This window comes from Diabrotica undecimpunctata, chromosome 6 (genome assembly GCF_040954645.1).
Source record: "Diabrotica undecimpunctata isolate CICGRU chromosome 6, icDiaUnde3, whole genome shotgun sequence".
Taxonomy (NCBI): domain Eukaryota; kingdom Metazoa; phylum Arthropoda; class Insecta; order Coleoptera; family Chrysomelidae; genus Diabrotica; species Diabrotica undecimpunctata.
The window spans coordinates 90200717-90214260 of NC_092808.1; positions in this window are offsets into that span (position 1 = coordinate 90200717).

The window sequence follows — 13544 nt, forward strand, 5'->3', positions numbered from 1 at the left end:
TAAAATCCACAAAAACGCATCTACAGTTCTTTCCCTAGTACCGTAAATTAAATTCGTAAGAATGGGCTTGTTTTAATTAAATATGCTACTAGGCATGTATTAGAATGTATGTCCTTAAAGATATTTTTATTCCATTTATTATAAAAAATACATACAACACCGACATGTTAAGCTGAAGAATTTAAAACTTACGTCTTTAATCAAATAATATAAGAATATATTGATCGAGAGCTGTAACAATGAAAAACTAGTTCTTAGAATCCAGCACTCCTGTCACCTGCATTGATTGTATGAGATTAATAACTGTAAATAAAGAATACCCTGTAACTATTATTCATAATGCATTGTTTTGTTTCTCATTTCCCAAGTCTATCTCTTATATTTTTAAGGCAATGAATTGTGTACCTATTATTAGATAATATACTGTGTTATTTTAAAAACTCATATATCGTTTTATTCAGACCCCATTTATCCTAAAAATAATATACTTCTGGACAAGATTATTGAATATTAATTGATAGCATTTTTAATAGAACGGCGAATTAAAATTATTAAAGTAAGGAGATATAAATATCAGCTGATAGTTATATTGAGTTTTGAGTTGATTTGACTTTGACATTATTTGATAATGTTATTGTTACTTTTGTCTGTGGCTTCAGGGGTTAAGTGAAGTACGCGTAGGTTAACTAATTTTTGTTTAACTCACTTAAGTACAAAAAAGCTCACTAATAGTAACTAAATAACAAATATCTTATTAAAAATTATAAATACATAATAATAATAATTTTCGCCTACAATAATATGGGTATCGCTTACAAACACGCTCATCTCATCTAATTATTGTCTATTCAAAGGAGCCGAGCAGTTCGTATACACGAAGATTATGTTCTAGAGTTCCATCGAAGTTACGAATGCTTAATCAGTACTCTAATACCAAATTCCAGAAAAATACAAATAAAAGATTTCGATAACTTTGTTGACAAAGTGGTTAATTCGACTTCTAAAATTACTGGTACGCCAGGACCCCAATTAGAGCATTGTGACTCGCCCCCTTCTTTCAGACTGGCTCCTAGCAGGACCTAAGTGGATCAGGTCGGTGGATTCTGGCCTGTATAAGGACACAGTGTCTCCAGGTAGACGACCTTCGACTTCCTTCGTGGCGTCAGTTGCACCCTATATGAAGTTCTTTTATCTTCTTAGTAATCAGGCACGATCTCTCCCAGGACTGCTGCAACTTCGGACTTAGACCTTTCCTTTCGATTGGTTGGTAGAGCCAAACTGCAACACCTTCCTTGAAACTTAAAAGAGTGGGTTTCTGATCGAACCTAACCTTCATTCGGTCACTGGTCACTTGTAACTAATTCCTGGAAAAATCATGGACCTTAACCAGTCCATCCGTTAGGCGGCTGATATACTCGGAGAGTATCTCTTGGTCCGCCTCTTCATCTGGTAGATTTCCATGTAGGACATCGATGTGAAGCTTCATCTCTCGACCAGTCAATAACATTGCTGGAGTGTAATCAGCTGCTTCATGTTGGGAGCTTAAGTCGGCTAGCAGAAATAGAGGCACCAGTTTCTGGTTTTTATGTACAAACAGGGACAGGTAGTTGTTAATGCTCCGGTTACGTCTTTCTACCATGCTGTCGGACTGATAATAAAGCGGTGTCATCCTGAAAGAAACGCATTCTCAAGCAGAGTCTCACCAACTGGGATTGCTTCCTGGTTGGGTGGTACAACTACTTCTGGCAATTTGGAAAAATAGTTCGTAGCAATTATCAAATACTTGTTTCCTGATGTTGTTACTAAAAATGATCCTAGGATGTCAACAGCAACTCCTTCCCATGCTGTCCCGGTAATCTATTGTTGGAGTTTTTCCCTAAGTCTCGTTTTGGGTCCCTTCTTGGATTCACATCGTTTGCACCATTTTTCGACATCTTGCCGACAATTAACAATAATACCTATCACGGACTCTGGCTAGAATCCTATTTATTCCAAAATGCCATCGGAGCGGCTATCATGCAGTTCTGCAAGTGGTCCTTAACACATGACTTTGAGAGAACAATTTGGGGCACTGTTCTTGTACTATCTGGACTTTCCCATTTATTATCACCATATTATTATCACCATTTACGAGTGAAGACACCATCTTAACTGAAGCCAATAACCCTTCACTGCTTACCCATACTTTGCAATCTCCTGCCACTATGTCCTAGCTCCGTTGTCCAGCCACTTACGGACTATTTTTAGATCTGGAGTTTTCTTCTGTTCAGTCTAGAGGTTAGAGCTTTTTCGTCACTTCCATCCTCTAGAGATTTACACTGTAGAATCTGGCTCTCTTCCACTGGATATATACCTTCCACTGCTAACGAGAACACTGGAGAAGAACGTTTGATATGTATCATTCGCAAGAAACAATTATCAAACAATTATCTTTTAAAACTACATTGAGAATACACTGTGGAAAAACCTTTTGCATGTAAAATTTGCACCAAATATTTTTCAATGGTGAAAAACCGGTTGAATGTGAAATTTGCACCAAATAATTTTCAATAAAAAAATATTTAAAACAACACACGACAGTGCACACTTGTATCCATGAAAAACGATATGAATGTAAAATTTGCACCAAACATTTTTTAACTAAACAACATTTAAAACAACATATGACATGGTGAGTACCTATGGAAACTATTACATGAATACTGTAGCGTTGACTGACCATCATAGCTTTGAGTAGTAAATACGATTGCAGTGTCGTCGTCAAAAACCTCTAGATATTAGTTAAACTCTCTGGAATATAAATTCTTCTTCAGCCTGTTTGCATCCACTCCTGCACAAATACCCATGAGTTCTCCAATCTTGTCTGTTTTTGCTCTTTGGTACCAGTTTCTCCCTACTTTTATTTGATTTCGTCTAACCACCGTTCTTGTGTGGCCTTCCTCTACTACGAATGTTCTCGCGTGGTCTCCAACAAATAGTGTTTCTCGTCCATATTTCATTGTTTTTTCGTGCCATGTGTCCTACCCAGCAGTTCTATTTTATTTACGCAATTTTTCCAATTACATCTTACACCTTCGTCCTCTTTCGCACGACCTCATTTCGTATATGTTCTCTTAAAGAAACTCCTAACAGCTTGTTCGATAGCCCTCTGTATTGTCTAATCTATTGGCTGATAACTCTGTAAGTGTCACGGTCTCCGTTCATCGGTCATAACTAATAAAATATAACTATTGAATGCCCTTTTTTTTTAATTTATTGGTATTTTTTTTTTCAACACAACACTGAGTCTCCCTACTTTTGCCCAAGTCATTCAGATTGTTTTAGTTCTCTCTGCCGTTTGATTCTGTTTGCCGAGTTTGATCGTGTTACCTAGGTATATACAGGTTGGTCCTTAAGTAATTGTACAAAAAGAACCTGTAGATACTACGATTTACACTTTGAAATACTACGATTTAAACCAACTTGCTTTAATAAAATGTTGATATAAAGAAAGATACAGGGTGTTAAAGTGAAAATTTATAATTCTATTTTTTGCTATAACTTTCATGTTTGTAAACATTTTGGTATAAAAATTCACAACTGGATGCTATTAAGTAAGAGGAATTATAATTTAATGTAAACATTATTGTAATTTATAGAGGGCGCCACATATGCTACCTATCTGGCATAAATTTGTGCTTAACTTTTTTGCTCTTTAAGTTAGCGCTATTTGTGTTAAAAAATATTAAAGATACATTATTTTAACAAAAAAAGGTAAACTTGTTATCAACTTTAAAACTCAAGAAACATTTTTTAAGATAATCGCATTTTACAAATCAGCTGCATAATTCTGATTTAACGCAATTACTGCAGGTTACCTAAGAAAAATAGACAAAAACAACAATACTTCTGCATTTTGGTATAAAATACCTTTAACTAAAGTTAATAGTTATCGAAATATTAAAGAAAATAAATATATCAGTAGAATTAATAATCATAGGATTTGACAAATTAATAGGATAATAAGATTTTACATCAAACATTTTACGTTATATATTAAATTGAAGTCATAATCAAAACATTTTATTTGCAAACCATATTAAGAAATAGTTAAACTAAATAACATTAAACTGTTTGTCAAAGTAAGTGTTCAATACGTCCACAATTATTTTCAATGCAGTTATCAATAAGTTCCATAAAAGATCGTCTCATATTATATAGCATGGTTGGTTCAAAAGAAACTGCTGCAGTGTTTATTTCTTCCCAAAGTTGGTTGCGAATATTATGGGTTCTTATAGACATGCTGTTTCATTGTGTTTTATATACCAAAATTGGAAGGATTAAATTCTGGGCTACTTGGTGGCCAAGGAAAATTACTACCACGACCAATCCAATGTTTAGGAAAGTTGATATTTAAAAGCATGTTCTCACTGCCCTCGTATAGTGTGGTGGTGTACCATCTTGCATAAACCACATATTTTGCCTTAAGTTAAATGGTAATTCTTCCAACAAATCAATAAAATCATTTTCTAAAAAATGTAAATAGTTCACACCATTCAAATTACGAGGTAACTCACATGGCCCTAAAAAATGATTAGCAATGATTTCACACCGTTTATTTTAAATGCATGGTGAAAATGCCTTTCTCTCTAACATGAAGATATTCAGTATTCCTAAAATGATTGTTCCTTAAATTAAAAACACCATGGCGTGTAAATATAGCTTCGTCTATAAATAATATTCTATCTATGAAAGAGTGGTCAACATTTTGTCTGTTTCGGATATCATTTGCAAATCTGCATTTTAAAGGTAAAACTGCTGGTAATAGATTTTCCACAGGTATAAAATGGTAAGGGTCGAAATGCTCATGGTATAGGATTTTTAAAACTAAAGTCTTCACCACAACGTCTTGGTGAACCCCATCGTAATAGAACCTAAATTTTCTGGAATCAAATTGAGATGAGTGTCCAAGAGGTGAATTTTAAGACACATGCTTTTAGGTATTTATCTGTAGGCACTACTTATTTCACTAGTAGATATGATACATAGGTATGCACTGAGATCTTTGTAATTGCCAAGAAAATTAGACACAAATCCTTTAAAAGTTCTCAATACTCATACTGCAGCTTCATTCAGCAAGTTGTCAAATTAGCCATCTTTCATTACTTTTTGTATTTGTGGTCCAAAAAATTCTTCGTCTTCCTCGGCTTTTCCCTTTTCAGGGATCAATGTTACTTACTGTCGTCGCCACTCATTTCTGTCCATCGAGTCTTCTTCACCTAAACCTTTTAAGTCCTCTAATACACAGTCCTTCCATCTGCTCCTCAGTTTTCCTCTACCTCTTCTTTCATCAACTTCTAACAGCTCTATCCTTCGTCCCATATACTTTTCATCTCTACGTCTGACATGATCAAACCATTGCAGTCTTTGTTCTTGAATCTTTTTTGAGAGTGTAACACTCCGGCTCTTTTCCTAATCAAGTCGTTTCTGATCCTGTCCCTTCTAGTCTTACCCAACATCCACCGTAACATTTTCATTTTAGCTACCTCTATCTTCATCAACAATCAGACATCACATTATACCTAAGGAAGATGACTAGCTACTTTACTGATCAACTTTTGAAGTATGACACAAAGTCTAGCCCGAAGGAATATAAAATTACTGAAGGAGTACCACAGGACTTTGTGCTACGCCCTCTTTTATGGAATATTATGTATGATGAGTTGCTAAAGCTAAAATTACAAATGAATGCTAGGCTCGTGGCATATGCCGATGACGAGGTTGTGGTTATCGTCACAATGCACTTCGACGAAATAAATCTCACGTTCGACATCATCTTCGAGAGAATCTGCCAGTGGATGAACACAGTTAATTTAAAACTAGCGAAGCATAAAACTGAGGTAGTGCTTATTACTAGTTGGAAACCGTAACACTGAGCATTGGAGAACATGAAATCACATCACAACCATCTCTTCAGTAGTGAGGAGTGCTTATTGATGCCAGACTCAGCCTTAAGCAGTAAGTAGAGCATGTCAGTGCTAAAGCGTCAGTAGTAAAAGCAGCCTTGTCACGGCTAATGCCGAATGTATTAAGCCCAAAACAAAGCAGGTGGACGTTATTATTACAGAAGATTCCATAAAACGATTAGAAGCATTTGAAATGTAGTGCTACCAACGTCTAAACAACTAACATAACTATTCTCCAGAGGCTAAGAAAAGACAAAGAAATTATCAACAACGTAAAGAACAGAAAATTGGCTGACTTCCACCACATTATGCCTAAGTAAATACCGACTTCTACAAGGCAAAATGGAGGGCAAGAGATGCCCTGGACGTAGACGTATATCCTGGCTGGCTAATATTACGAAATGGACTGGTCTAACATTAACTGATCTAAAAATCCACAAGGAAAATAAATTCCTGCAGCTAGATGTATACCATGTATCACAAAAAGAGATTTAAATCTTTGTATGTAGGTATATTTTAAAAGCCCTTAGAAGGGCTACATCAAAAAAACAAACGTTTTCGCAATAATAATTCCATCATCAGGTTAAAAGCCTAAAATAAGTATAAACCATTTAATTAAAGCAAACGTGATTGAAATGTTGACTAAGGTTCAAGGAATGGTTCATGGTTCATATAAACCGAATTTAATATCACCAAAATAGATTTTTCTTAGGATGCTAGATGCTTTTAGCATGAAGGACCTCTATTATCTCTAATTTGTTGATTAATTCACTTATTTTTCCTTAAACCCCCCCCCCTTCTTTAGTCATTTCCTGTACCTTTACTCTTTTCAAGTCTCTGAGGAACTCAGCCTTCTCATGCTAAATTTAATCCCATAGGTTATAATTTTAATTTCTTCAGCCGGAAGATTTTTAATCTTTAGTCAATTTATTGGGCCCACTTATATAAACCTTTTACCATACGAGCAGCCAAAAACAACTTCATTTAAAAATGAGGTCTTATATTAGCTACAAATATGTACAATTCCATTTTACCTTGTCCTAGATGTGATCAACGTAAATGGCAATATCATATATCTAAGCTAATCAGTCACAAATACACCTTTTAGACCACACTCCATACGACAAAGAGTAACATGGACTACCTAATGCATACGTCATTCTCTTAAACATGACCTTTACCTCCATCGGTAATTTTACATTCTTCAAATCCAAATTTTACAAACAAAATTTTTAAATCCCAACACTTGGATTGCTGTTATCATTTTTAACATCACTAAAGCTTTTGAATCGGTTGGCTGCAGTAATATTATGTATAACTAACACTGTTCCATGGTGCATTGACACTCTGTTTTCGACATCGTTCATAGGTATCTTGTCAATCAGTTACCAGCTGAAGTCCGTTTGAAGAGGTCTACCCTCCGGACGCTGGACTCACATGAGGCATGGTTATATGTTGCCTGAAGTTAAATCTAATATATTAAACATCATTCATTTTTAACAACATGTACATTTTTTGGTAACTTTAATTTTTGTAAAGGGTTTTACCCTAATATTTTGGTGGCTCAGGCATGTTAACCTGTAAGTATAACCATTTTGCTTTTTAACATTAGTCAACATTTCAATCACGTTTGCTTTAATTAAATGGTTTATACTTATTTTAGGCTTTTAACCTGATGATGGAATTATTATTCCGAAAACTTTTGTTTTTTTGATGTAGCCCTTCTAAGGGCTTTTTAAATATACCTACATACAAAGATTTAAACCTTTTTTTATTAACTGATCTATGTTGAGCTGCTATGAATACAATAAAATGGGCCACTGTGGTTGTCAACATGACTAGAAGATATCACCTTTAGAAGAAGAAGTCACGTCAGTATTAACATATAGAATATAAATTTGGTCTGACAACCTCGAAATCCAATAATTACGGAGGAAGGTCACACCATTATATCGCCAGAGTGCTTTAAAAGTTGCTTGCGCATGCCGTATAGTATTTGAGGACGTAATATACGTCATAGCCGGGATTCTAATCATTGGGGTATAAGCTGAATAAAGGAAGACCCTTTAACGACAAAGAGAGTCAACTACTACTACATTGTGCCTAGATGAACTTAAAAGAGCAGATCTGCAAAACAGTATGCGTTGATAACAAGTATAGTACAACAATGGGCAGGTGGAGGCATTGTCTTCTAACACATGTTGGCTGAACCGCAAACATGACGAGGTCAACTGCCATCTACTATCTGACGCAGATGCTCTCAGGACATGGGACATGGGTGCTTTCGAGCATATCTTTATCACTTGACGTTTCGCCCATCCTGTCCGGGGTCAGTGAAGAAGCGGAGCAAGTGTTCTTCGTGTGTTCTCATTTCAACTTACGGCGCACTACTCTGGAAGCAGTTATCAAATAAAAGTTCGACCTTATTAGGAGAAATGCTTTCATCGAAGGTAGTTTGGTGTGCAATCAGCACATTCGCTATAGAAGTCCTCCAGGTTCTTCGCCGTAATGAAAGGAGGCGAGGTGAAAATAGAGTCGTCGGTTAAAAGGAGAGAAACAATGACTTCGACAACATGAAGGAAGATCAATAGCTAGATCCTCGTTTCGTGAAGTAATGCCTTACAGTAGTTGTGGTGCAGAGGCAGAAGAAAGACACGGTTTCTAGTCGGTATTGTAACATACGAGTCCGACATACCAGGCACTATATCTAGTCCTGATGATGTAAATGTATTTCCTAGCCAAAAAAAAACAGACACACGCACACACACTCTGCCATATCATCTCTCATTGCAGGGAAACATGCTATAGAGCGCGTCCCTAAATTGCGGATAGGGGCGAGCTGACTTGGAAGGTATTCCGAGCTGTCTCTATCATAGTACCAAGAACGCAAAGCGGACAACGGATAATTCTCATACATAATGTTTACATTTTCCGATTTTATTTATTCTCATTCTAACATTGAGATGACCTTCAGGTTACTTCAGATAAACCTTAAAATGTCTTCGAACTCGATTTGACAGAGATTAAATGGCCACTAATTTGGAAACAGCGATCCCAAAAATTCTTTTATGCCTTAAACAAATCTTGTGATATATCTTTGAAAAAATGTATAGCGTAGAATGGGTTTACTTTGATCATATTTTTTGTTTAAAACTGAATATCTAGTTTGTTGTTAAAAGTAAAAATTTGAAAAAAAATACTCTATATCGGTTTTTGGTGTTTTATCCATGAATAAAGTATGAATTTAAAAAATTCAAAAGTTAAAATGGGGATACTTTGATCACGCATGTTTTACAAGTGGTTTATGAAAGTATCCCCACACTAAAAAGTACTGTGTTTTTAAAAAATACATTACCACTCATATTTACATTTTTATAAGCAAATAGAACCTTGGAAAATAATGAAAAATTCAAATTTTACAAAATATTGTTTTAATATATGCCTTAGTCTACTGTAACATTTGTTGTAAAATACAGTATACTCTCTCTATAACGAACACGGTTATTACGAGGTTTCGCTTATAACGAGGTACATTAGATGTCCCGTGAAATTTCTATTGAACTATAACCCACTAGGGCGAGGTAAATTTGGTTATAACGAGATAAAATAAGATTGAAAAACGTGTTTTTTACGTTTTGGCCCGGCCGTAGCTATAAATAAATACTTACCCTTTTTAACTGCGCCGCCCGCAATAAAATTCTTACAATTTATGATTCTTAGTTGGAAATTTATAATTTATGATTCACAAGTGTCATTGTAGGGGGTTGACCATTCACACCTAATAAGGTCCTAATAGACAAGATGTGGAATGTGTTTTAAAGGTTGTCAGAAACTTTATTCAAAGAAAAAACGCAAATGAAGAAGCATAAAATTGTTTCACATCTTTAGAAAATATGTTTTTAAATAGAATACTGTACAATTTAAAGCAGTCAAAAATGACAGACTTCTTCCAATTGCAGACGCAGTAGTTTATGTTATTCTTGAAAATACGCTGTATACAGACTTACAGAATACAAATTTTTTGTTTTAACGTATATCATTGACAATAAAAGTAAACAACTCTTTTTTGTTTTAATGTATTTCATTGACAATAAAAGTAAACAACTTTTTTTCAAAAACGTCATTCAAACAATATTTATTAGCATCTTATATTGCTCCGAATGGCTTCACTATAGGAAAGTTAATGTTTTAGAAAACTACATATTCATATGTATGCACAGTATTATTGTTGCTGGATATAACGAGATCCGCTTATAACGAGGTAATTAGTCTGCCATTTCAGTTCTCGTTATAGAGGGAGTCTACTGTATTTTTTTTTCCTAACTTATTTTTGTTTCACATTTACAGCTAATTCAAGCACTGCAATACTTTTACTGAACGTGTATATGATGTTTTCATCTTCGTCTAATCCTTCTGAAGGTTGAGGTAAATTCTCTACGATTTCTTCTTCTTTAATTTCCGAGATGTCGTTAAGAACTCGTCTAAATTTTATTTTACCTTTATCGACTGATTTAAGCCCTACAACGGTGATATCATCTTGGTCTAACTCAACTATCTCGCAAACATATTTGTAGGTTTTTTTTACGTTTAGATGAAAAATTATTATATATACTAAGCAAAGTTGTTAGCCGATTCTACAGCTTGGTCAGGATTATCCGTTTCTTTATCCGGCAATTTCTGCAAAACTTGATATCGGTTAGGTATGAACAGACCATACGCCCAAAAGCCACGTTTCAAATTCCTTTTTATAGCCCTTTCTTCATAATTTTTGTTTCGTGATGCTACGCTATTCAATCTATTTAAACATATTTTGAGCAACATTGGAAACATGTCTTTTGGTGTAGTGTTTATTCGTAAGTTCTGAAGCTTACATTCCGATAAAATAGCACGCCAAGCTGTTTTCATGGGGCGAAAAAATGCCACATCAAGTGGCTGACACAAATGTGTCGAGTTGGCAACTAAGCATACGAAATCAATGTCATTTTCTTCGCATACTTTTAGTACCTCCGGATCCATATGAGACGACAAATTGCCACCTATCAAGACTTTTCTTCCTTCTAAACGTTTAGCACGTTTTCTCCATCCAACCATCCACTTGTTGTTCGATTATAACGTATACCGAGACTACAACAACTTTTCGTACAACAAGGATCTCCCCTTGGACCATTTTCTTTCCAGGTATCATATAAATGAATACTTTTGTATATGACATAGGGCGGCAACAAAATGCCATCTGCAGAACCGCACACCATTATAGTTGTACAGCTTTTCGAATGATTCATGACTTTCTCAGGGTACTTCACTCCTCGTCTGTAGGTGCACCTTTTTTTTTCAGGATCATCAGCAAGATTAGATTCATCCTAATTAAATATATTTGATGAAGGGACATCTTTAGTGACATCTTCTATATTATTAAAGAATTGTTCTATGGTTTCCTTTGAAACTGCAGCTCTAGTTCTTTTATTAGTCGCTATTCTTTGTCCATAACAGTTTCTGTTTTTTTGGAGTAAACTATATGCCTACTCAACTCCGGGTATATTATTTTGAAACATGTTTATGACAACTCCTTTTCTATCTAAGAAGTATTTGGCTATCATACATATATCTAACAAAGTCAAAGGAAACCCCCAATCACCACATTTTGCTGCAGCTTGGAGAATTGCTTGTTCCTCCTCGTAAGTGAATATTGTAGGCCGCTCAGATTTTTGTCCATACATTCCTTTGAATTTATTGTACAAAGTGCCGTATGGAATGTTAAATTGGTTTGATGCTGCACGAATACTTAAATCCCCATTGGCTACGTTTTGGAACTCTTCCTCCAACTTTTCTGGCAAATAATCTGCGTAAGAACGGCCTCCAGGTACTATCTTATGTGTACGAGACATTTTCTGTAAAAAAGAAAAAAAATGTAAGTTCAGAAAACAATAGGCTTATAGTATGTTTATGTATGGGGCAACATTGATCACATAATGTGCTGTGATCAAAGTTACCCCATAAACCTGATCAAAGTTAACCCCACAAACAAATTCAATTATTACAACATTATCTATATATGTATATATATATATATATATATATATATATATATATATATATATATATATATATATATATATATATATATATATATATATATATCTGTGTGTGTGTGTGTGTCTGATTCAATAACGTCAACGTTTAAATCAATATTCAAACAAAAGTATCAATTGAAAAGAATTGGAATTTTTATAAAACTTACCCTCGCAGCTCCCAAGTTATTTTCAGGTATGAAACAATGCTGAATTTTATGAAGTCATTTTGAACTCCAAATGACCTTTAGAATTAATCTCAAGGTCATAGAAATAAATGTTTCAAATAATAAATGTAGCTGACATATTTTTGAACAGAAATGTTTAGTAACACTGTTCTCTCAGAATTTGAATATCGGTTGGGCGAAATCGATTAAACAATTTGTATTAACTCGACGCACAGTGGAACCAAAAACGCCTTAAAAGAATTAAATCCTTAGATTGACACATCGTCTGGAAATTTGACATACTTTTTTGTGTTACCAAATAGCTGGATAATGTATCCTCGAATTCGTTTCATAATATATATATATATATATATATAAACTAAGGAACACTCAAAGAGTGGTGGATTTTTCGGTCAAAGTGGAGAAATAAAAGACAAAGAAGGTGGCTACTTCATCTACTTATTGAAGACGTTTCGCTTTCTGCTCAGAAAGCATCATCAGTTTATCTAAAAAGAACAATGTGAAAAACCAAAGATCCATAGAGAAGTTATGACATGTGTGTTACGTTAAAAAGACATGTAGCAGTCAATGATATTAAATGTGTGAAAAAGCTTACGATAATGGACATTTAGAGATAAAGTTGTATAAACAATTAATTTAAACTAGGTACAGTTTACAAATTAACAGACTTGGCACAGTAAAAAAACATATGTGATAATCATATATTTATATAAAAAATCATTAAAATGATTTTTTAAAACAAAACAAAAAAACATTAAAATTGATATGTTTTTTACTTAAGTTTTTTACAATAATTTTTTATATAAATGTATGATTATCACATGTTCTTTTGCTGTGCTAAGTCTGTTAATTTGTAAACTGTACCTAGTTTCAATTAATTGTTTATACAACAATTTTAAGGTAACACAAATGTTATAACTTATCTATGGATGTTTGGTTTTTCACATTGTTCTTTTTAGATGAACTGATGATGCTTTCTGAGCATAGATAAAGAATATATATTACTGAAGCAATATATATTCTGAGCAGAAAGCGAAACGTCTTCAATAAATAGATGAAGTAGCCACCTTCTTTGTCTTTTATTTTTCCACTTTGACCGAAAAACCCACCACTCTTCGAGTGTTCCTTAGTTTATATTGGATTGACGGTCGTACTCCTTTTCTCGATATATATATATATATATATATATATATATATATATATATATATATATATATATATATATATACATAGTATGAAACGAATTCGAGTATAATGAAATGTTCAGTATACAAGACAATTGTCAAGAATTAGAACAAATATTTGTCAAAAAAGTTGTACGAGATATTATTCCTATGCACAGG